We start from the raw sequence: 25,180 nt of genomic DNA on the forward strand, positions 1-25,180 counted from the left end.
AACATTTCTACCAGCCTTAGTTAAGTTTCTAGCTGCACACTTAATAAAGGGTCAAATCAAGTCAAGTCAAGGATTTTGCTTGAGCTGTAGGGTAGAAAATGATAAATGATCAAAATTCCTGAATTATTCATTTTCTACCTAAGCAAAACTAACAGCCAGCTGGGAAACCCATTCCCTGTCAATATTAGGTCACCACCACTTTCCTTGGAAATTCTCAGATCCTGGAGTGACTTTTGTTCCTATTTATTTTCAGTCAGTCTTACATGAACAAAGGGATTTTTAGTCTATTAAGCCCCATGTGCTCAATCCACCACTAGAAGGTATAATGTATGATGGTGTTTCAGGAAAAGAGCAGGTTTCTTGACATTGTTTGTTGTTCAGGAATCCAGGACAAAGATCAGTGCTATACAACAGTAGTTTCCTAAATTCTACACACTAACAGGCTGCAGCCCTGTTAGTGTGGGTTGGGGCTGGGTAAGCTCCTATTCGCTGGGCATAATGATCAGTAAACTTGCTTCTAAAACGGCCACTGCAAGCAACCAGAGGAGAAGCAGGTACCCCGTTATAACTAGCCTTTGTCTCCTGATATCAGCTCTGTTCATTGGCATTATACACTAAAGGCCCAGGCATATAAATATAGCACTACCTACTCTGAACAGCCTCTTCATTCATTGTACACAAGGATTTCCAAACCTCAGCTGAAAGAATCAAACTCTGGTCCTTGGAATAGATAAGAGAATCAAATAGATGAATGAACAAATAAAGAAATAAACTACCTGGGGTGGTATTAGGCAGGTGACTCATCCAACCAATGTCCCTTTAACGAGACTGAAGTCCTCTTCGTAAAATTAATTCCCCTCTGGATTATTGTCTCCCAGAGCAATAACACAACTCCAGCTAACATTTAAACAAAGGGATATTCTATTTGACAAATCAACAGATAGCATGTTTGCCTCCTGCAGTTATAAGTCATCCATTCGAGACCCAGCTGAGGGAGGCCAGATGTCACAGGGTAACTAAGAGGATTAACCTTTGAGAAAACAAAAGATATTAAGAAACCATCTAGGTAGGAGCTACCCCAGAAGGAATAAGCAGTTAGTTCAGTATCCATCCTCATTCTACCCTCGGCCTCTCAGCTGCCATTGGTATCAAGCATCCCACTGAGCGTTCACAGGGACAGTGTAGGATTTTTTAAATATAGAGACCTGCTCGTCAGAGGTAAGACTGTGAATACTGTTTTGTGTCACCAAAGTGTAGCCAGCTGGAAAAGACTTCTCATCGCAACTTAACTCCAGCTTGTGGCCTAGGTTCGAAAGCCTCCACAACCCATCTCCAAACCCTTTAATTTGCCAGTCCTCCCCCCTCCCCCCACTTCTGTCAAGTGCCCATTTTTAATGCCTAGGGAAATGCAGATACCAAATGTATGGACACACGTTGCTGAGAGAACACTCAAAGTGGAGGACAGTGGTGTTGCTGCTACTATCTATCACTCATTTATGTTACCATGATCAGGTAGTGCCATTTTATGTTAAATCTGGTTCAGGTTAACTGTGAAACCGGCCTAAGCCTCCTGAATTAACTATAGCTTGAACCGGTACACATACCAATTCAATTCCATATATAGTACCATGGGGCTTTACCTTTCTTTGGAGGAAGACTCGGATTGTAATGTGGGGATGGGATGCATTCTACTTCAAAGTGTTCACTATGTTCCTCCTGACAAGAAAGTCCCTCACCAGCTTTAATGAAGCAAGTGGAAACGCTGGTTGTCTCAGAGAAACAGTGAACCCAGAGAAAGTACAAGAGAACCCAGTGAATTATATTTTAGTCAGTTACGCCCACTCTCTGTTTATTCAAGTCTTAATCGGCTTGGGCTAATGTACCATGTATGACTGTACATGCATTTGCTGATCCTCCACAGTCCCGAAGCTCTGTTACCAGTGTGACACTGGAGCCCATATTCCTCAGTGATATGATTAGGACATAATAATGATGTATTCTATGCAAGATAAGTCATGTGAGGCATCATTGGAAAAATTATTATTTGCTGAATATTATTATCCTAGTTGTATGCATGTATCATTTTCGTATCTGAAGTTATGAACATTGATTATGTATCTGTATTTCAAATGTAGTTACACCTGGGTAATGCCCACGAGACAAGATGCTTTCAGTCTAGATAGTGGGTGGGCAAGGGCCTATTCAGGGCAATGGGCCATTAGGAAAAAACAACAGGCCTCAGGAGAAACTTATCTTCCACCTGCGGAGCCTTCCTAACAACGCTACAGACAGCCTGTGAGTCACGGCTGCTATGACTCTACAAGGACATGTGATGATACCACATGTCTCTAGACTCCATCTTGGGAGGTCAGTATTTTTCCACAGACTGGTCTGGTGACCAAGCTTTGGGAACAAAGGGTTCCCACCATTTGTAAAAGCCATATAAGGCGGGGAGTGACATCATCTGGGGTTCTTCACTCCCCACACAAGACGACTCCTGGAAACACTTGAGGAACAAAGACTGAACTGGGGGAAGTGCTGGATCCAGGCTACAGGGATTTTTAGCCTGTGAATGAAATACCTGGGCTATAAAACTATAAAGCAAGTGCAGCTTGCCCCTTAAGAATCTGCAGCCTGCGTGTATCATCTCTTAGGGTGAGAATCTGCCATTCATATACAGACTATGTAGTATATTAATCTTAGTTTGTGTTTTTTGTTTATTTGCTAGGTAATCTGCTTTGATCTGTTTGCTATCACTTATAATCACTAAAAAATCTCTTTTGTAGTTAATCAACTTGTTTTTGCTTTATCTAAACCAGTGAGTTGGGATGAAGTGTATGGGAATCTTAGCTCAGGGGCAAAAGGCTGTTGCATATTCCTCTCCACATTGAGGGAGGGGGTGAATTTTATGAGCTTACACTGTACAGTTCCCTGTGCAGTGTAAAACGGTATAATTTGGGGTTTATTCTCCGGGGGGGGGGGTGATGCCTGAGGAGCTGGTCAGAGAGCCTGTTTGTAACTGCAGCTGGGTGTGTCCCTCCCTGTATGTATGCTGGTGAAAGTGCAGGTTGGAGGACTTTGCAGACTTTGGAGGACACAGCAGCACAGTGTGAGAGGGAGCCCAGGCTGGTGGGTCAGGGGCCTCAGTGGTACCCCCGTCCCAAGTGGCACCCTGGGGAGAACCCGTCACAACTAGTTGCTGCAAGGACTAGCTACGACACTTGACTAACTCATTCTTTAATTAAACCAAAAAACTTCCCACAGAGATAGCTGACCTTTTGGGAAGTAATAAACCAAATATCAGTTCAGGACAGAGGAAAAGCACTGAAGGATCTCTCTTACTTCACTTGTGCCTTGGCCTAGAACTGCCAATGTGTGAGGTTCCCCAGCTATTAGCTGGCTCCCAGAGCAAACAACATATTACAAGAGTCTCCCACCAAGCTGCCGGGCTTCTCACATTTGGATATTCTTGCACATTACAGCAGCTGAACCATGACCCGTGTGATCTAAAGGCAGCAGTTCTAAGAGGTTGGGAACCAACCAAACCAGTGGGAGCGATATAAAGCTCCTCTTCACTGGAAGGCACTATCTTGCACCACTACACAAGGTTGTCTGCTTTGTACCCAGATATTGTACAGAGATAGCTCAGGATTGGCTCATGTCTGGACAGCCATTTCTTTCTGACTATGGTAGCTCGATTCATTCCTAGTCTATCCTGCAGAAGAGACCATGCCTAGATAAAGACACTTCTCAAGCCTTTTCTCAGGAGCTCCATATATGTACGGGCCAAGTTTTGGTACAGTAGGAGCTATGGCAAAGAGGTGAGAGGGCTGCAGAGCAATGCATCACAGATCATCATCATCATCATGGTAAATCCCAAAGGGATGTGGCATCCTTGCAGATCCTTGCAGATTGAGGGCCACCCAAAGGTGGTCTGGCTGGATATTCAGTTTCTGTCCATCATTGGCAGTCTTACTGTGCCACTGAACTTTTGGCGCCTGGATGCATGATCACCGGCCATGTAGAAGCACACCTTGGTACAAACGCTTCACAATTCATTGGTCTTCCATTTTATTAGTATGTCCATACCAAGAAAGCTGCCGATACAGAACTAGCGCTGATGGACACAGTTACTGGGTTTAGCTTTGAATATCCTAATTTCTGATCTTGTCCTGCTACTTAATATGGAGCTGCTGACAAGGACAATGAGAATCAAAGACGCCAATCTGGTGTTCTTCAGCCTTCTGTGATCAGTACGTTCATGTCAAGAAGATGTTTATGCTGAAGTTGACCCAACTGTGACAATCTGGTCAATTGTCCTTACAGCTGAAATAGCCAAGGTTTTCTCTACCACTGAGACAAAAATGACCAATGCAGCCTTGTGAAATGGCTAATCTGTTATTCTGCATGTTAGCGCCAAATCCATCATAAATAGAGCTCCTTATTTATGTCCTCTAAAAACTAAAAAAAAATTGTTAGTCTGAGATCCCCCTAAAAGAATTTTTAGCTCAGAGGTTTCCAGAAATCTGTGATATAATTCACTGTGCATGATACACAAACTAAGGAAGTTTACACAGAGTATTTATTTTTCCATTTAAAATACTGATCTTCTAAATCTACGTGAATTGGTATGCAGTGACTGATGCTGTTCATAGAATTCCGACAGGAAATAAAGCCTGTTTTCTTAAAGGCAAACTGGAAGCCATTTAACAGCAGCCACACAGTCTACTGCTGAAAGGAGTATAAGCCGGAGGTGCTTCAGTCGTGGAATATAGCTTTTCAATTCAGGGTGTTGCTTTGTTTTTGAAAATGGAGTTGTTCGTTTTGTACTGTAGCGACATGTGACCCTGTGAACACACCATCGTAATGCCCTATTAGCTCCCCGCAGCTCTTGTAACCGGGGATGGGCAAACCTCAAAATGTTCAGAAGTTCAATTTGCATGAGTAGGGACGCTTCCAAACCTTCGGAAGCCTGCAGCATTGGCTGGAATAACACAAGAAGTGGCTCTCACACAGGACTGCCAGCACTCCGGTCCAGGGAGGCCAGATTTACCCCCAAAACAGCCAACTTTGAAGTACATTTAGGCTTCTGACCAATAATCAAAAACCAACCTCACAAGGAATAGGCACAGACACTGAGCTACCATGGTGATGAGTGCACAATCAGAACGTGAGTAAAACAGACAGGTTGCACGGTAAAGTTGATTAGGCCGCACTCATTGGCCTTATAAAAAGGTGATAGAATTATTCTACCATAGACAAAATATTCACACTGGTTTCTCAAGTCACTACAGGAGAACAATGGTGCAGCTATAACCCCGTGAGGGTGCTTGTTCTCCATTACACCAAACCAGCAGCATGATTCTGCGTCCTTTGGCTTTATAAGAGCCTTTAGGCCACCTATGTAGAGGGCTACCAGCATTCACAACGCTTTACAGTATCTGAACAGTGCCAAAACAAACCAGCAAGCACCTGCCCCAAGGAGCAAACAGTCTAAAGACAAAATAAGTACAACAAAGGATAGCAAGATAATGGACACAGACTGTCAAATGGCATGTGCTCTTCACCAGAGGAACATAGCTTTCAGAAGTCTATGTAGAGGGAGGAGGTTATGAGTGGAATATCACCACTGCAGGGAAGAGGACATAGAAGTCCAGTCCAGGACTTCACTCTGTCACAAAGGAAAGAATTAGCTAACGAAGCCCATACTAGTGACAGGCAGGGAGAGGCGCACAGTCCAACATTTACATTGTTTAATTCATTTCGAATAATTCATTAGCAAGCACTTTTCACCTCCGACAGTCACAGGTAAATTCCAGGCTGATGTTTTGTGCCTCTCTCTAGCCGCACCAGAGAGATTTAATCTGTTTATCAGTCACTAATTAAATCTTCCAGAGTGATTAATTTGTTGAGATTAGTTTGCATCTTTTTGGATGCAGATTCACCTCTGGAGTATTGTATTGTTTTCTGCATTCTTTATTAATGGGATATGTGGTTATATTAAATATAGGTATTTTTAACCCTTCCCTTCTGTGTAGATGTAATGGCAGTGGCAGATTTTCCCAGTACAGTCTATGGGACCCAGGATAATGTGGGTGTGTCTCATGCAACCTGCTACCGCTGCAGGTGATTCCTAGCAGCTGAAACAGCCGTGCTCAGAAGCGTATTAGTCTTTGAGCTCAGACATTAAGAGCAATATATGGGACGACATGATTGTGGTGACACAATCCGGAGCGTTGAAATTGTTGCTATCCCATGTGACTGCAGGGAGATCATCATGATCACCTGAAGGCCACCTTTTGCCTCCATCAGGGTGGGGAACCTGGTAGTGGCTTGAACCTGCCATTGTCAGAGTGGAGCTATTCTCACTGCCCTAGCAACTGATTTCAAACAGGCCTTTGTGATGGATCATTAGCCACTGGGACAGGCCTTTGCCAGGGTTTTCACCAGAAAAAGAAGTGTATTCTTAACTCAAGTTAGCTAGTATGAGGTAAAATCCTAGCAAAGACAAGGCAGTTTGTAGTTTTCCATGAGTTAACAAGGTCAGGGTAAACCTTAGGTTACATCATAGTCATAATAAAGTTTTCATGCAGCTTCCTCATTTTTGTGTGGTTTCCCTATTTGAAGTTAAATGCTATTGCAGGCGTGGTGGTTGTTTTTTGTATTCTCCCCCCCGAACCAGGATGATAAATTTAATTACATTATGGTCACTATTACTGAGTGGCTCGGCTATATTCCCCTCATTGATTTTATTCCCTTTTTGTCGTGCTCCCTTTCCATTGTGTTGCCTGCCTTCATTTTTTATTTATTGCACTTCACCCCATTACGATTTCTCTCTGAAAAGATTTTATCTGAATGCTGCAAGCTCACCTCTCTCCTGACCTGCTGCTAAGAATTGATGGACAGCAGTCCTCATTATTTTATAGTCACTCTTTATTCGGGGAAGCTTCATTGTGAGAGAGAGCGCACACATGGGTGGGTGGAGGCGGGAAAGGGATTTGTCTGTCAGTGCACTAAAGTCTTCTGCAGTGGAGGAAGCTACTGCTGATCAATTATTCCTTCCACCAGAAAAATGGGGCCAACTTCTGTGGGGGAGTCAGTAAACACTGCTTCATTGGGCCCATCTATTCTACTCAAGAATCTCTCTGGAAATGTTAAACACAGCCGGTTAAATTCATCACTCATAAGAATGGCCATACTGGGTCAGACCAAAGGGTGTTTATACACCAATGCGAGAAGCCTAGGTAATAAAATGGAGGAATTGGAGCTCCTGGTCCAAGAATTGAAACCAGATATTGTAGGAATAACTGAAACGTGGTGGAATGGCAGTCACGACTGGAACACAGGTATGGAGGGGTATGCACTGTTTAGGAAAGACCTGGACAAAGGTAAAGGTGGGGGGGTGGCATTGTATGTCAATAGTGAAATAAGCTGTAAAGAAATAATAGTGGATGGAATAGATAACACAGAGTCCGTCTGGGCAATACTCACACTGGGTAAAAGGACTACTAGAGCCTCTCCGGGGATAGTGCTTGGGGTGTGCTACAGACCGCCAGGATCGACCCAGGATATGGATAAGGAACTATTTAATGTATTTAGGGAAGTAAATACTAATAGAAACTGTGTAATTATGGGGGACTTTAACTTCCCAGATATAGATTGGGGAACAAAAGCTAGTAGCAATAATAGGGCTCAGATGTTCCTAGATGTGCTTGCTGATCAATTCCTTCATCAAGTGGTAGCTGAACCGACAAGGGGGAAGCCATTTTAGATTTGATTCTGGTAAGTAGTGAGGACCTCGTTGAGGAAGTGGTAGTAGGGGACAACTTGGGCTCCAGTGATCATGAGCTAATTCGGTTTAAACTAAATGGAAGGAGTAACAGAATTAAGTCAAAGACTAGGGTTTATAATTTTAAAAAGGCCAATTTTAACAAATTAAGGGGACTGGTAAGGGAAGTGGATTGGGCAAACGTATTAATGGATCTAAAGGCAGAAGAAGCCTGGGATTACTTTAAGTTAAAGATGCATGAGCTGTCAGAGGCCTGTATCCCCAAAAAGGGAAAAAGATTACTAAGCAAGAGATTTAGACCGAGCTGGATGAGCGACCGACTCAAAGGGGCGATTAGGAAAAAACAGAAAGCATACAAAGAGTGGAAGAGGGGAGGGATCAGTAAGGAAACTTACCTTAGTGAAGTCAGAGAATGTAGAGATAGAGTGAGAAAGGCCAAAGGCCGTGTAGAGTTGGACCTAGCGAGGGGAATTAAAAGCAACAGTAAGAGGTTTTACAGCCATATAAATAGGAAGAAAGCAAAGAAAGAAGAAGTGGGACCGCTGAAGACTATAGCCGGAGAGGAGATTAAAGATAATCTAGGCATGGCACAATATCTCAATGATTATTTTGCATCGGTGTTTAATGAGGCCAATGAAGGTATTAGGGATACTAGCACCAATACAGAGGGGCATACAGGATGGGGGATTACCGTATCCGAGGTAGAAACAAAACTTGAACGCCTTAATGGGGCTAAGTCGGGAGGACCGGACGATCTTCATCCGAGAATATTGAAGGAATTGGCGCGGGAAATAGCAGGCCCATTAGCGATATTTAATGAATCTGTAAACTCGGGGGTGGTCCTGTTAGACTGGAGAATAGCTAACGTGGTTCCTATTTTCAAGAAAGGGAAAAAAAGTGATCCGGGTAACTACAGGCCTGTTAGTTTAACATCTGTAGTGTGCAAGGTGCTGGAGAAAATTCTGAAAGAGAAACTAGTTGAGGACCTTGAGGTTAATGGCAATTGCGATAAATTACAACATGGTTTTACGAAGGGCAGATCGTGCCAAACGAATCTGATCTCCTTCTTTGAGAAAGTAACGGACTTATTAGATAAGGGAAATGCGGTGGACCTAATATACCTGGATTTCAGTAAAGCGTTTGATACTGTACCCCATGAGGAATTATTGGTTAAACTGGAAAACATGGGGATCGATACGAAAATCCAGAGGTGGATAAGGAATTGGTTAATGGGGAGAATGCAGCGGGTCGTATTAAAGGGTGAACTGTCAGGTTGGAGGGAGGTTACTAGTGGAGTGCCTCAAGGTTCAGTTTTGGGACCCATCTTATTTAATCTATTTATAACTGACCTCGGAACCGATTGCAGGAGTGGGCTGATAAAGTTTGCGGATGATACAAAGGTGGGAGGCGTTGCAAATTCGGAGGAGGATAGGGATATTCTGCAGGGAGACTTGAATGAGCTTGTAAATTGGAGTATCAGAAATAGGATGAAATTTAATAGTGAAAAGTGTAAGGTGATGCACTTGGGGATAACTAATAACAATTTTAGTTACAAGATGGGGACGCATTGGTTAGAAGTAACGGAAGAGGAGAAGGACCTAGGGGTCCTTGTAGACCGCAGGATGACTATGAGTCGACAATGTGACGTGACGGTGAAAAAAGCCAATGCGGTCTTGGGATGCATTAGGCGAGGTATATCTAGTAGGGATAAGGAGGTCCTGCTTCCGTTGTATAAGGCGCTGGTGAGACCTCATTTGGAGTACTGTGTGCAGTTCTGGTCTCCCATGTTTAAAAAAGATGAACTCAAACTGGAACGGGTGCAGAGAAGGGCGACTAGGATGATCAGAGGAATGGAAAACCTGTCGTATGAAAGGAGACTAGAGGAGCTTGGGTTGTTTAGTCTGACAAAGCGAAGGCTGAGGGGGGATATGATTGCTATCTTTAAATATATCAGAGGGATAAATACAAGGGAGGGGGAGGAATTATTCCAGCTTAGTACTAATGTGGACACGAGAACGAATGGATATAAACTGGCCGTGGGGAAGTTCAGGCTTGAAATTAGACGAAGGTTTCTGACCGTCAGAGGGGTGAAATATTGGAATGGCCTTCCGAGGGAAACGGTGGGGGCGACGGACCTGTCTGGTTTTAAGATTAAGTTAGATAAGTTTATGGAGGGAATGGTTTAATGGTAAAACATAGTAGCCAAGGAAAACCAAGCAATGGTACGTAAATAGTATAATGGCTAACAGGGGTCAGGCTGGAGACTCTTGCCTACATGCTCGGGGTCTTACTGATCGCCATATTTGGGGTCGGGAAGGAATTTTCCTCCAGGGTAGATTGGCTGAGCCTCTGGAGGTTTTTCGCCTTCCTCCGCAGCATGGGGCAGGGATCACTAGCAGGAGGGTCTCTGCCGATTGAAGTCACTAAAACACAGGATTGGGGACTTCAACAGCAGAGTCCAGGGAAGGGGTAGGGACGGTTTTGTGGCCTGCAGCATGCAGGGGGTCAGACCAGATGATCATAATGGTCCCTTCTGACCTTAAAGTCTATGAGTCTATGTGTCTACAAAGGTCCATCCAGCCCAGTATCCTGTCTGCCGACAGTGACCAATGCCAGGTGTCCCAGAGGGAGTGAACCTAACAGGTAATGATCAAGTGATCTCTCTCTTGCCATCCATCTCCACCCTCTGACAAACAGAGGCTAGGGACACCATTCCTTACCCATCCTGGCTAACAGCCATTAATGGACTTAACCTCCATGTATGTATCTACTTCCCTTTTTAGTTCTCACTTCCATGATTTAACATCTAGGGTGAATTTAGCCCAACAGGCCATTTTCAAAAAGGCCCCAAGTCAACGTTGAACGCTCTGGCCTCTATTTTGTGCACCTACATTTTTGCTCACAGAGTAGGCCATGCTTTCGCCCACGCAAAAGCCTGAATTTAGAAGCACATGCTGCATCTGTTTACAAAGAGGGCCAGTGCTCACCATCAGAATGATTGAGCCAAGAGACAACTGGGCATGAAAAATTGCCTGGGCACCGCTGTGGTTGGATCACATTTTCCCCACAATATGACGGGGAGATTCTGACAACATGGCCCAGTGTATTTTAGAGATGGTACCAAACTGAGTGTCCCTGGAGAGTGTCCTGTTTAGAACTCCTGCGTCAAAAGCCTGGCATACATTACACAGAGCCATGCAAGAGGGTGAGAAAGCCAAGAGAAATCTTCAGAACTCGGATGGGGAAAACTATGTGAAACAACGAGATGTCACTTTTAGCCCTCTGAAGCCTTATGACATGGCATTTCTCTAAATGAGCAAATTGCCCAGTAAAATGTGAGAGACGGCGCTTCCATTCATATTTAATGATTTTCAGGCAAATCAGTTACACTCCTGGAGAAGGCAGACACAACTGAAAAGAGTACTGCTAGGTATATTTAGAACTAAAGAAGAGAAACACAGCTGTACTGTGCAAAGTGACACAGTGCGACGCCTATTAGAGGCAGGCACTTTCCCCTCAATTACAGCAAAATATATGCAGTAATATTGCAGCGCCCGGTCCACGCCATTTAGCTGCACGGTTAGGCTATTAAATATGCATTTCTATGTAATGGCAGAAACACGTGCCAAAAGGAGAATGAAAACAACATAGGTGCATGATCTTCCCAGCATCAAGGTCGCATGCCGAGTAGTCAAGTATCAGAGGGGTAGCCGTGTTAGTCTGAATCTGTAAAAAGCAACAGAGGGTCCTGTGGCACCTTTGAGACTAACAGAAGTACTGGGAGCATAAGCTTTCGTGGGTAAGAACCTCACTTCTTCAGATGCAAGATGCCGAGTAGGTTTCCACTCTATTGTATTTATTTTAAACAGGTATAGATCAGCAGTACCAAGCAGATGGTTGCTTTGAGCATAATATAAGCACTTATGGCTGTTTTTACTCGGGGAAAAAAATAAAGTAACAGCTCCAATGGGCCATCTGTTTCTTAATTTTAAAGTAAAGGGCAGAGAGAGCTTTGAGATCCTAGCAACTATATCCACTGCATACCCATTATTATTAAATCGTCAGCATTAGTAATTTACGCCACGCCATTTTGGTTTGATATATTCCTGCACAATGCCTGAGAATCATAAGTGATTATTCCAGGTGTCACAGCAAACATCTCCATAGAATATTTCATCCTTAAACCCAGAAAGCTTTATTTGCAAACCCACAACTGACCAGTAGCTGCGATGAAAAGCTTAGGTTGGCTCTGTGCCTAGTTACGCACACACAAAGAAGAGGAGAATTCAGCTACAGTGGGGATATATTGGAGTTCAACGGCAGGATTAGCTGATGGAGCTACGTAATTGTGGGTCCACAGATAATATCCCTCCTCTGGCCCATCCTTGTCTTGCCTCCTAAAAGGTCCTCTCTTTTAGGTTATGGGGAGATCATCCCAACCCACATGCAACAGGAACACTCCATTCAGGGACTGCCACATGGCCTGGAGGTGGCAGGATCTTCCCTTGGGTAATCTCAACTAACTGGAGCGTTAGCACACAATTTCTCCTGTTAGGTTCCTGAAGTGTGACACACAACATAATTACTCATCAGACATCTCAGCCTCATGATGTGAGGCACACAGTTACATGTGCAAGAGAGAATTTCCAAGGTTACCTGAGCTTTCTTCTGCAGGCTTTTCTTTTTCTTTACAAAGTGTATTTATATAGACACATTTCATAATAGATGTTCAAGGAAGATTAAAATATCTAATTCACCTCACTAGGCACAGGCATTTAAAGCAACCTTATCCACTTGCCCATCTACTAAAAACCAAATTATATGAACTACCTCACTGACTGAGAACACATGTGTCCCTGATATTTTGAACCAATTTTTCAATCAGCCTCCTTTTGTTGGTGCAAGCTGCACTCATGATACCTGTGCACTGGCAGGTGAGGTCCTGTGTCTCTAACTACCCAACTGAGAGTACAAGTCAGATACCTGGAGGCAGAAGTGCTACAATTTATGTATGCAAATCACTCTGTGGATGCAAAATTGTGGGCACGAGAACAGAAGCTGGGCCTCAGCCCTTTGGAAAACTGACTCTCTAGTATACAAATATGCAATAAAACCAAAACCAAAATGCATTCCCATTAAAGTGACAAGCAAAACAATGGAGAATGTGACCAAACGAGCCTTCCTCTATAAGGAGCATTGTGGGCCTATTTTAAAAGGGAAGGTATTGCAAACCAGCCTCTGGTCTATAAATAAATGTTCGGGTACCTGCAAATTGTTATACTTGGATAAAAAAAATTAAAAAGAGCACATTGCTGAGTGTCTTAGTCATTCTCATATTTTGAGTAGGTAGTTTTGTTCACATAAGTGTTTTTCCTTCATCCCCAGCTGTTCCTGCAGTGAAGTCATAATCTGTGTTTTCACTGGTGCAGCCTTTTGGCATGGCAATGGTAGGAATGCCACCACGACAGCATCACAGAATTAAGCAGAAGATAGCCTGTGAGAACGCAAACCTCTATGGACAAAGAGATGAGTCACCCAATCAAAGCCCTGAAAAAAATCAATTATCTCTGCTCCAGGGACACCGACATGCTTGACGCTGTCCCACTACAAACTGATTGAGAAACCTGCCTTAAGCAACCACGTAATAGAGCAACAAAAATCTGCTGCTTATTGGAGATGGGTTTCCTAATAAAGGTGGAGGAGGATTGTACTGAAAGAGCTAGATGAGGTGGTTCTACCCTGTCTCTGTTTGTGTCTCCCTAAATATCTGCACTTGTAATTAGAGCAATTAGTAGCAGTTAATCCTTATTATTTGATTTGCACAGGTATTTAGACATCTAACTACTATTTGCCGCCACAATTAATTGCAGGTTTAAAAAAATTCAGACAAAAAAAATTATTTATGGATGCAAAATTTCTCCTGAAATGTGTGACACAATATAATTACTCTTCAGAACTTCTCAGCCTCATGATGTGAAACGCACATTTACATGTGCAAGAGAGAATTTCCAAGGTTACCTGAGCTTTTGTCTGCAGGCTTTTATTTTCCTTTACAAAGTGTATATACACAAACACACACACTATATCCACATTTTGCAGATGCAAAATATCATCCACAAAATGAAGGCCAGTCCTGGACAGCTGGCACAGTATGTCTGAGGATACTTTGGCATGGTCTCTTATGACCAGATTGTTTCGTGCTAAGTGGGGCCTCTTGTACTGATTTCACTGTATTGTCAGAGCTTCAATGACTTTGTTTCAGCTGTGTTCATCCCCCTCTCCCCCCTCCCACTGCACGTATTTTCCACCATTGTTTAAAGGAACTGAGTTTCTCTCGCATAAATGTTTCTCAGAAAGCAAATGTTAAGCTTTCATGCTCAAATATTTAAGCATGATTCGTACAAGATAGGAGAGTGGTTGACACTGCACAGAGAGAGAGTACCCAGAACTCCTCACTTGGCAGAGACAAGTCAGATCGGGATCTGAGCACACCTTCACACTAAGATCGTGCGTATAAACCTTTTCCTGTGTTCCTAAGATTCCCTAAATCTGCTGCCTTTCCCTAAAATGCTCCTTCTCCCTGAGAGACTCAAAGCACCAATGGCGTCCTCAAGCTCTCCTCCTGATAAGAACAGCCATAGTCTTGGAATAGAAACAATGCCATCTGATGTACATACCCAATCACAACCAGCCTACAAGCTGTACTAGAAGAGTCTATCTAGGGCTGAAGGGTCTCCATGCTGATAAAACTCTTAGCCCCTACACTGAGAAAAATAATAATACCACCACCTATTTGTTATATAGCACTTTTCATCAGTAGATCTCAAAGGCCTTTGCAACCTTTAATGTCTCTATCTTCATAACCCATGGGGATAGGGCAGGGTTATTGTCCCCATTGCACAGATCGGGGAACTGAGGCTCAGAGAATGTAAGTGACTTGCCCAAGGTCACACAAACTCCATGGTTGGGCAGGGAATTCTACCCGGATCTCCCATATCCTAGACCAGTGCTCCAAGCACCGGACCATCCTTCCCCTGGACATCAGTGTGAGCCAACGGTGACCAGCACTTTGGAAAATCAGGTCACTTATTAGGAGCCTAAGGGCTTTTCTACAAACAAAGGTTGCACCGTTTTAACTAGATCAGTGTAATTAAAGCGGTACGCTCCCCTAGAGTGCCTGCAGTTTTACTAATATAAAGGTGTTTTGTACTAGAATGTGCCTGTCACATTCTGGGGTGCAATCCGAACCAGGGAGGGGTTGCTTCATCGCCTGGCCTGCAACCCCGAGTGTCTCAAAATGCTCTGCTGCTGTGCTTCTCTTGCCTGGATGCTTCCAGCCAGCAGACAAGCTGGCAGTATCCTGAGTGTCTCTGTACACTCTGCCCTGGTGCAGTGCTCTGACCCCAGCAGCCTGCCTACAACTCAACCACCCCACTCTAGTCTCGGTCACCCAGTTACCTTCCGCAGGGGTGACCCCAACCCACTTCCAGTCCCAAATTTTCCCGAAGCTGTGTGCTCTGCAGTGTCCAGCCCTCTCCTGGACCAGAGAGATATTAAGGTTCATTTGTTCCTTTAAAGATACAATACTCAGCAGCTTGCCACATTACCTGGAGTTAGCATTCACTTTAAATCAAACACAGCACTGAGCTGGCTTAGATAAAAGTAAAACAAGTTTATTAACAAAAAGGAGAGAGGATTTTAAACAAGTTCAGGTACAAAGGATAGAGTTAGAAACAGCTACCAGCAAATCAAAGTGAACAATGCTTTCTAGAGGCAAAGACTTAACAGAACAAACTACAGCCTTTGTTCAAGATAGTTTCCTTATCAATCTACCTTCCAGCAAGATGGCTAACCAATCCCTCTGGTCAGGCTCTCCCATAAAGTCCGAAGGGCTCAGTTCCTTTGTCTTCTGGGTGAAAGGTAACTTGAGGTTCTCTGCCCCTCTCTTCATAGTCCAGTGAACCTTTGACATGGATTTTTCTGAGATGTACCCCCCAAAATAAAGTTCATTCAAGCTGTGAGGAAGGCGACACAGAGTCTCCCAGTGAAGGAAGTTTCATGCTGGTTTCTTCCTCTACTGGTGTTTGCTGAAATGCGAATTGATCTGTTTCCTCCTCTCTCTTTGCTGTCTCGTTGGTCCTGTTTACCTTCTATGTAATTTGCACTCCCATTGTCTCAAAGTACTTTGGAAATTCGTTGGCAACAGCAGAACCACATTCCTTTGTCTAGGGTGGAGTAACTTTACACTGCCTGGCAGACGTGCTTTGATAACAATTTCCAATGTCTGTCATTTTGAATTTGTCCTCCATATATACACCATGTAATAATATTAATGATCAGTGTTATTAGCTTTCTACGGATATCTTACAGGACGCCTTTTAGATACACATTATCACATTAGTGAGTTGGGGTACACAGAACTGATCTGGGCATAAGTTTCAGCTGGCCTGACATCAGTGATTCTCTTGTACTGGGATGCAGTTATAGTCACACTGCCATTAACTGATTTTTCATTTCACTGGCAGTCATGAAAAATTCCCCCCCAGCAGTCTGTTTTGGGTCAAATGAAATGTTTCGTTTTCAGGCATTTTTAACTTTTGGTTTTGTTTTACATAAAAGCAAAGGAAATTTTGGAAACGAAGGGCTAACTCCACAAAATGGAAGTGGTGTTGGCGGTGGTGCCCCATCTGGGCCTCGGTGAGTGCCTGAACCACTGGGCTATTGGCTTTTCTGGATGGGTCACTCTCAATCCCTCCTGCTAGAGAGGTGCCGTATTCTTTGGGAGATGGAGAAAGAGACAGAGTAGGACTCTGTTGCATGCTGGCTAGGGTGCTCGCCTGGGGGGAGGGGCACCTGGGTTCCAGTGCCTACTCCCCTGACTATTCAATTATTAATATCCACCCCAGAGCAGCCAATACCCTAGAGGCCGGGGCACACACCGGGAGGAGGGATTTGTTTCAAATCTACACAAATTCACTAAATGTTTCGGTCAAGCCAAATCTGCATTTTTTGTTAAAAAAAAAAAAAAAAAAAAGTTTTGGACAGAACATTTCACCCAGCTGTACTTTATCTGGGTATGGCTACTCCCTTACAGAAAGGGGAATAAACTATACAGTTATAAGGCATCTTTATGCTGATATAACTATATCCACATTAGGGGTTTTCCTACTATAACTATCTTGGTAAAAATCACACCCCTCACCGATGTCGTTTTTTATACCAGTACAAAATGTGTGTGTAGACCAGGCCAATATAAAAATTTTGGTTTAAGACACTTCCTTACCTCTTCAAAGGAAGCGATAGTAAAGACGTTCTATTTAAATAAGAGCCAAGCTGTTTAAAAAAAGTGTTAATGAACTAACGAAACTCAAATGACAAGAAATGATAGACAGTGTTTAAGACCACTTGAAGAGGAGACCGAAGAGTTATTTTCAAGGTACTTAAAAAGATAACTTAAGGAAAGTAAAAAACTAAAATCTAATATATATGACAATCTCTCTTTAAATAATTTAACAGGGATGTTATCAAAGTTAGCTGGCAAAATACTATGAGCTAATCTATTGTGTGTCTAAGTGCAGATGGGATGTAAAATTGGTGAAAATATGGCAGCAAATATCAAACATATAACAACCTGAAAGAGAGTCCCTTGTTTAACTCTCCACAGTCCCATTACCATCACCAGTCTGACAAGAAGATCAGAAAGGAATACAACAGTAACCTAAAGGGCCTTCTGCATCCTGTCAAGGTAAATGTCTCTCACAGAATAGTACATTTAACTTCAAATCACCTTAAAAAAAAAAATCAACCAAGTCATTTTTGCTCTTCTCTGGTGAAGGAATCAGTTGTCCATGGTTTACTTAAGTTAGCTGACAATTTTATCAAAGCCTTCTTGCCAGGAAAAAGAAATAATGCATCTTTAAATGCCTCTAGCTACAAGACAGTCAAAGATTTATGGTTTACTCACTTGTAAATACCATTCTTCATAACTGATCCCCAGGAGAGTTTGAGGATGCTCGATAACTTTTCTCCAGGGAATGCAAGTGAACCCATCAGTGCTATTAGAAATCCAGGTCACTCATCAGGCTAAGAGTGCCAGGTCCAGAAACTGACATCAGCAATGTCCTTCCCTCTCTCCTGTATCTGCAAGTTTTTGTTAATGACAGTGGTATTGTGATGATGCATTCTCACAGCCAACGCTGAGCTGTAAAAGAATGCAGAGAGTTTTGCGAGCCAAATGCCACTGAGTTGGCCTTGAGGACACAGCAGGGAAGATCCAGTGTGCCCTTTGGGCTCTGCAGGATTACTACTAGAGAAGCTCTTTCACCTTGAGCTAAAAGAAATACTAAAAATGGGAGAGTGGCAGGGAAGATAAGAGAAGAAACCACCTCTGCTATGCAATCAATGACAGATTTTGCAACATAAGCAGCAACCTCACCAGGATTCCCATTACTAGGTCCCTCGGGGGGGGGGGGGGGGGGAAAGAGGCGAAAATCACAATTTCATAGACTGAGCAGAAATTGAAAAATTAGCCCAACACCATGATTTTTCCAACAGTGAGGGGGCAGAAGCAGGCACCTCTGTGCACAAATCCAGTGCAGCTAGTAGCCCCCTGCCCCCCCTCCCACGGCCAAAAAAACTGCTGCTCCAACATGGTGCTGCCATGAATTACAAGCCACACTAAGCCAGGTGCACTGCCTCTTCGCTGTTGGAAAAATTGCAGCCGTTGGGAGACAACTCAGCAGCCAGTTTTATGCAAGGAATGCAGCGGTGACCTTTCGCTAACTGCATCCTGTACCTATCCCATTGTAGCCTTTGATTAATTGAGGTTGCAAAAATGCACATGTCACTAATACCAGGTTCTTTTCCTCAGGCAGCTACTTGAGATTTGTTATAGGAAATGAGATTGGTGAGTCACATACATAGAGACCTGAAGACTGTATTTTGGTAGTCAATAAAGCCACTATGTCTCTATGTACATGACTCACCAATTGAAACCATAGAAAAGATAGATAAATATAGCAAAACGACCTCCTTCATTGCTCATACTCAAAACCTTACGGAGACCATCAGAAGAGAAGATGCAAAGAATATGAAGTGGAGAAGCACCATAAGTGGGAATTATGATTAGGTTTCCTCTCTCCTGTCATCCCAATATCCCAACTAGGGGTTGATCTAACAAGCTTTTATTACAACCCTTTTCCTTATGTTCCCACATCCCTGGGACCATATCTGCTTAGGTCTCAACCTCTTGCCCATGTTTGTCATTCCAGGGACCATAATTAGGGTTCCGACTGCTAACGTAAAACTATTCGCAGCAATACATTTCCCAACCATTTTAATATGTAAATGTGGTTGCTTCACAGCTACATGTACCAAAATGCCTCTAAAATAAATCTAATTTAATCTCCAACTGCTATTTTGTAGTTTCTATGTTTATTACAAGATACCAATTGCTAACTCTTATAAGCATAAGCACTGAGCCTAATTATTCAAATTTTATGCTAACTGCTAGTCCCTGTTAGGCCTCAAGCTTATTGTAATGCCTGTTCCAAATACTTTTACATCTTATTGTCCCCTATTTGCATTATAACTTTAATGGCTGTTATTATTATGTCCTTAAACAACTTAGTTTTTCCTAACATCTAGATTATAGTTTGACCCTAGTTGTGGTCCTCCAAGATCCGGTCAGGGGTAAAGGTCGACACTGTGAAATTCGCTACTTTATCCATGACACTCTCATGATTTTTTTTAAACCTGTACTTGTCTCAGGCCTTCCCCATTACTAACATAAAACCAAAACAGGGAATTGAATGGGGAAGGGTTAGCGGATGATGCTGTTGCCAGATATATTAGTGGAAACCTGCTCAGTTGAGGCTGAAAGGCATGCCGCAAATACAACACACTGGCTGGATGCTGCTGAAGAAATAGAGCTAACACCAATGACAGTGCCCAATGTAAATGAGTTTTCCCATTGGCTGATGGGAGTTTCGCATCTGCCCTACCCCCACCACCCACACCAATCCCAGCAGATGCACAGCCCCATCCCTTCCTTCCCGGTGACAAATCTACATCACAAACAACCACCCTTGGATATTTAAAAAAAAAACACAGTTAGGTTCATCATACAACATAATAACCCTAACTCTAAATAGGGTGACCAGACAGCAAGTGTGAAAAATCAGGACGGGGGTGGGGGAGTAATAGGAGCCTCTATCAGAAAAAGACCAAAAATCGTGACTGTCCCTATAAAATTGGGACATCTGGTCATCCTAACTGTAAAGGGAATGACACTTAAAAGCCATTCAAGTGTGAATTCACAAACAATGTTGGGCCAAATCATTCCTGGGGCGGGAGGAATAGCTCAGTGGTTTAAGCATTGGCCTGCTAAACCAAGGGTTGTGAGGTCAATCCTTAAAGGGGCCATTTAGCAATCTAGGGCAAAAATCTGTCTGGGGATTGGTCCTGCTTTGAGCAGGGGGTTGGACTAGATGATCTCCTGAGGTCCCTTCCAGCCCTGATATTCTATGATTCTAGTGTAACAACACTAGAAGTTAATGAACTGATTCTGGTGCATATCCTGTGGGTGGATTTCTTTAAAGCCACTATTTCTGATTATCTCCAGGATCTATTGCAGTTATATACCTATTTATTGTGGTTTTGCATATTTACAGTAATACCACAAACTGTGTCCTAAGAGCAGTATACATGGATGGACACAAGACATACAGCATATACCCAGCACAATGGAAAAATTCTGCGATACTGATGTTGCAAATTTGAAAATGTAGTGATTTTAGTGCCCCAATCAACAGTGCCATGTTTGTCTGTATATCTGAGAAACAAACAGCAGCAGCACACTCCCGCAGACACACGAGGGTCAACTGAAGAACGACTGCCTGCACACCAGTCCAAATTCCTGCAAGATATGTTCCCATTACTCACTTCAAAATATGCTCCTGGGAGACTGGTCCCCATTATTTGCCTGCAGATTAACCTTTATTTAAAATGAACAGATGGATGCTGGGTACAATTCTAGTTCCAGGTTAACTTTAACCTAGACAGAAAAACCTCAGGGCTGGTTTCTCTGCTTTGCACCATGCCACAGGTGTATTTTACCCCTAAGGCAGAGATATCCTGTTCCCGTGAGAATCACCCTAGTGTAAAAAAGTGACCCCTCAGGTGGCATGGAGCTGCTGACAAAGAAGATCTTAAGCCACTCCCCACCTCCCTTCTGGTAGCACAGCAGTGTGGCTGTTAAATGGGGCTGCTACATCATGCAGCTCTCTGGCTCTGTTTCCAGTCTCTTAGGGCTGGTCCACACTAACCCCCCAGTTCGAACTAAGATACGCAACTTCAGCTACGTGAATAACGTAGCTGAAGTCGAAGTACCTTAGTTCGAACGACAAGGTACTTACCGCGGGTCCACACGCGGCAGGCAGGCTCCCCCGTCGACTCCGCGTACTCCTCTCGTGGAGCAGGAGTACCGGCGTCGACAGCGAGCACTTCCGGGATCGATTTATCGCGTCTAGACAAGACGCGATAAATCAATCCCAGAAGATCGATTGCTTACCGCCGAATCCGGAGGTAAGTATAGACGTACCCTTAAAAGCCCAACATTCACGCTGCTATACCTCCGTGCAAAGGGACAGCCTGCCCACAGCATCAGCAAGATCAGGGCAGTGCAAAGGTGTGCTTCATGCCTCCTTTGCATCCATTCCTGCCGGATTTACACACTGTGCAGTTTGGTCAGAGCCGAGGATCTTGCCCTTCCCCTCTCTCCAGTGGTTTATGCTCGCTGTGAATTTTCAAATAAGGCACAGAGATAACATCCACACTTTGCTATAGGAAATAGATCAGACTGTCATGACAATTGGTTTGAAATAGAAATGGACGTGAGCCTTCCTATTCAAACTCCTTCAAAGTTCCAGGAGGTCCTGACCCAGGATTACAGTTCCTAGTACCCATCTTAGATGGGAACTTTGTGAGTCAGGCACACCTAAGACAGATGCAAATAGTTCCATAGCTTTAAGGGGCTCAGATCCGGTGTTCCAATTTCCAAGCCATCTCTAACTTATGGTAACATTAAATCCTGCCCGTAAGCATCCATCTGTTATTTTTAGTCACCCAGCACAGAGTAGAATATTTACGGGGTGATTTATGATTCTATTTATTTTACATACCTCAGAACAGAATGTGCAAATAGCTAAATATTTTTAAACTAACAGTTCAACAGTTCCCAAGTGCCTGCCAACATCTGCATCCCTCTCACCCACACAGAAGAAAGGCTCCAGGTTTTTAAGTAAGAAAATGAAGTTTTAAATAATCATGTTTCCAAGAAAATTATTTCTGGTGGGAGATAAATCGCCCTTTAACGAAAACAAAAACAAAACCACCCCCCCTTAAGGATAATGCGATGAAGGGTTGAAAAAAATTCTTAAACTCCAAAAATAAGAAATAAATCAATCTATAAATAAAGGTCAAAAATGTTTGACGCTTACCCAAGTGTAAATACCATCTGCAATAAGTGATGTTCAGGGAACTGGGGATACCAGTGACCTTTCACCACACAAGAGGCAATAAATGATGCCTAAAACCCGGGGAGGCAAAGGTCTCAGAGCATGAAAAAGGACACACATACACTAATCTGCCTGTCCAGTTGCACATGCTTGTTTATTTCCACTCATCTCTCTGCCACAGAGGAACTGCAAAACTGAAGCGTGGGTGAGGGCAAGTTCCTGGTGCTGGTAATGTTGTGATTCATGCACTGAATAAGGGCAAGTCTACACTATAAAATTAAGTCGACCTAAGTTACATTGACATACAGTCACTGCCGTAATTAAATCGCTTTGGCACGTCCACACTACGCTCCCTCTGTCAGCCGTGCACGTCCTCTGTTGGTAGTGCAGGAGCACTTGCACCAATTTAACTGTCAGTGTGGGGCATTGTAGGACGGCTTCTGAAAGGCAGCAACAGTCAATGTAAGCAAGTACATCAACCTAAGCACTATGCCTCTCACAGAGGTGGAGTTATTAAGTTGGTGCAGTGGGCGAGTTACATCAGTGGGAGCTACATTTTAGTGTGGACGCTTACTGAGTTTTAGGTCAACCTAACTCTGTAGCGTAGACTAGGCCCAAGCCCATCCAGATTGGCTAGTTATTTTAGGTACCACACGAACGCAAGAAGCCTGGGAAACAAGCAGGAAGAATTGGAAGTCCTGGCACAGTCAAGGAACTATGATGTGACTGGAATAACAGAGACTTGGTGTCACATTATTAGAGCACTGTCATGGAGGAGTATAAACTGTTCAGGAAGGACAGGAGGGGGAGAAAAGGTGGAGGAGTTGCACTGCATGTAAGGGAGAAGTATGATTGCTCAGAACTCCAGTATGAAACTGGAGAAAATCCTGTTGAGAGTCTTTGGGTTAAGTTTAGAGGTGAGAGGAACACGGGTGATGTCGTAGTGGGCATCTGCTATAGACCACCCGACCAGGAGGATGAGGTAGACAAGGCTTTCTTCAGACAACTAACAGAAGTTTCCAAATCACGGTCCCTGGCATCTGCAGGGAGAGCAATACAGCAGTGCACAGACAATCTAGGAAGTTTTTGGAAAGTGTTGGGGAAACCTTCCTGGTCCAAGTGCTGGAGGAACCAAGTAGGGGCCGTGCTCCTCTTGACCTGCTGCTCACAAACAGGGACGAATTGGTAGGGGAAGTAGAAGTGGGTGGCAACCTGGGTAGCAGTGACCATGAGATGGTCGAGTTCAGGATCCTGGCAAAAGGAAGAAAGGAGAGCAGCATAATACGGACCCTGGACTTCAGAAAAGCAGACTTTGACTCCCTCAGGGACCTGATGGGCAGGATCCCCTGGGAGGCTAATATGAGGGGGAAAGGAGTCCAGGAGAGCTGGCTGTATTTTAAAGAAGCCTTATTGAGAGCGCAGGAACAAACCACCCCGATGTGCAGAAAGAATAGCAAATATGGCAGGCGACCAGCTTGGCTTAACAGAGAAAGCTTTGGTGAGCTTAAACACAAAAAGGAAGCTTATAAGAAGTGGAAACTTGGACAGATGACTAGGGATGAGTATAAAAATATTGCTCGAGCATGCAGGGATGTAATCAGGAAGGCCAAACCACAATTGGAGTTGCAGCTAGCAAGGGATGTGAAGGGTAACAAGAAAGGTTTCTACATGTACCTTAGCAACAAGGTGGTCTGGGAAAGTGTGGGACCCTTACTGAATGGGGGAAGCAACCTAGTGATAGATGTGGAAAAAGCTGAAGTATTCAATGCTTTTTTTGCCTCGGTCTTCACAGACAGGGTCAGCTCCCAGACTGCTCCATTGGGCAGCACAGCATGGGGAGGAAGTGAGCAGCCCTCAGTGGTGAAAGAACAGGTTAAGGACTATTTAGAAAAGCTGGACATGCACAAGTCCGTGGGTCCGGATCTAATGCATCTGAGGGTGCTGAGGGAGTTGGCTGATGTGATTACAGAATCATTAGCCGTTATCTTTGAAAACTAGTGGTGATCGAGAGAGGTCCCGGCTGATTAGAAAAAGGCTAATGTAGTGCCCATCTTTAAAAACGGTAAGAAGGAGAATCTGGGGAACTACAGACCAGTCAGACTCACCTCAGTCCCTGGAAAAATCATGGAGCAGGTCCTCAAGGAATCCATTTTGAAGCACTTGGAGGAGAGGAAGGTGATCAGGAACAGTCAACATGGATTCACCAAGGGGAAGTCATGCCTGACCAACCTGATTGCCTTCTATGATGAGATAACTGGCTCTGTGGATATGGGGAAAGCAGTGGATGTGATAGATCTTGACTTTAGCAAAGCTTTTGATATAGTCTCCCACAGTATTCTTGATTGAAACTGAATCACAAATTGGGTCTGGGGTGGATTCCTAGGATAATCATATGGAACATATAGCTAGACAGAACTTAATGACATTGTAATCATTCCTTCCTCGAGTAACGGATCAAAGCACAGAGCAGTTGGCTTTTCAGGAAGGCAAATGAACCATAGAGAAGGGTTCAGGAAATGTGGCACATAGTTGATGAGATTTTTTTTCCCCATGCATGAAAATTGTCAGAACAAATTATCCATCGGATGATACACCATGGTACTAAATTCCCCAAATCTTCCTGTTTATTGCTTTGCTGAGAACAGACTTTTCGTGAAAAGCCTCCCAGTAGCTTTTCCTTTAGCTTAATTACAGAGTGTGAAGTGGCACCTAGAGCCTCAGCTGAGGTTTGGTGGAGCAGACCAAACATGGGAGATTTCCGTTGATACCATGGACATTCCAGTAAACCAGCTACTATGCCAAGCTCATACAGCAATAATGTTTAGCACATACATTGGACTTTCCATTCAAGGATCTCAAAGTGCTTTATTGACCT

The sequence above is a fragment of the Trachemys scripta genome, chromosome 8 (assembly GCF_013100865.1).
Source record: "Trachemys scripta elegans isolate TJP31775 chromosome 8, CAS_Tse_1.0, whole genome shotgun sequence".
NCBI classification, from domain to species: Eukaryota; Metazoa; Chordata; order Testudines; family Emydidae; genus Trachemys; species Trachemys scripta.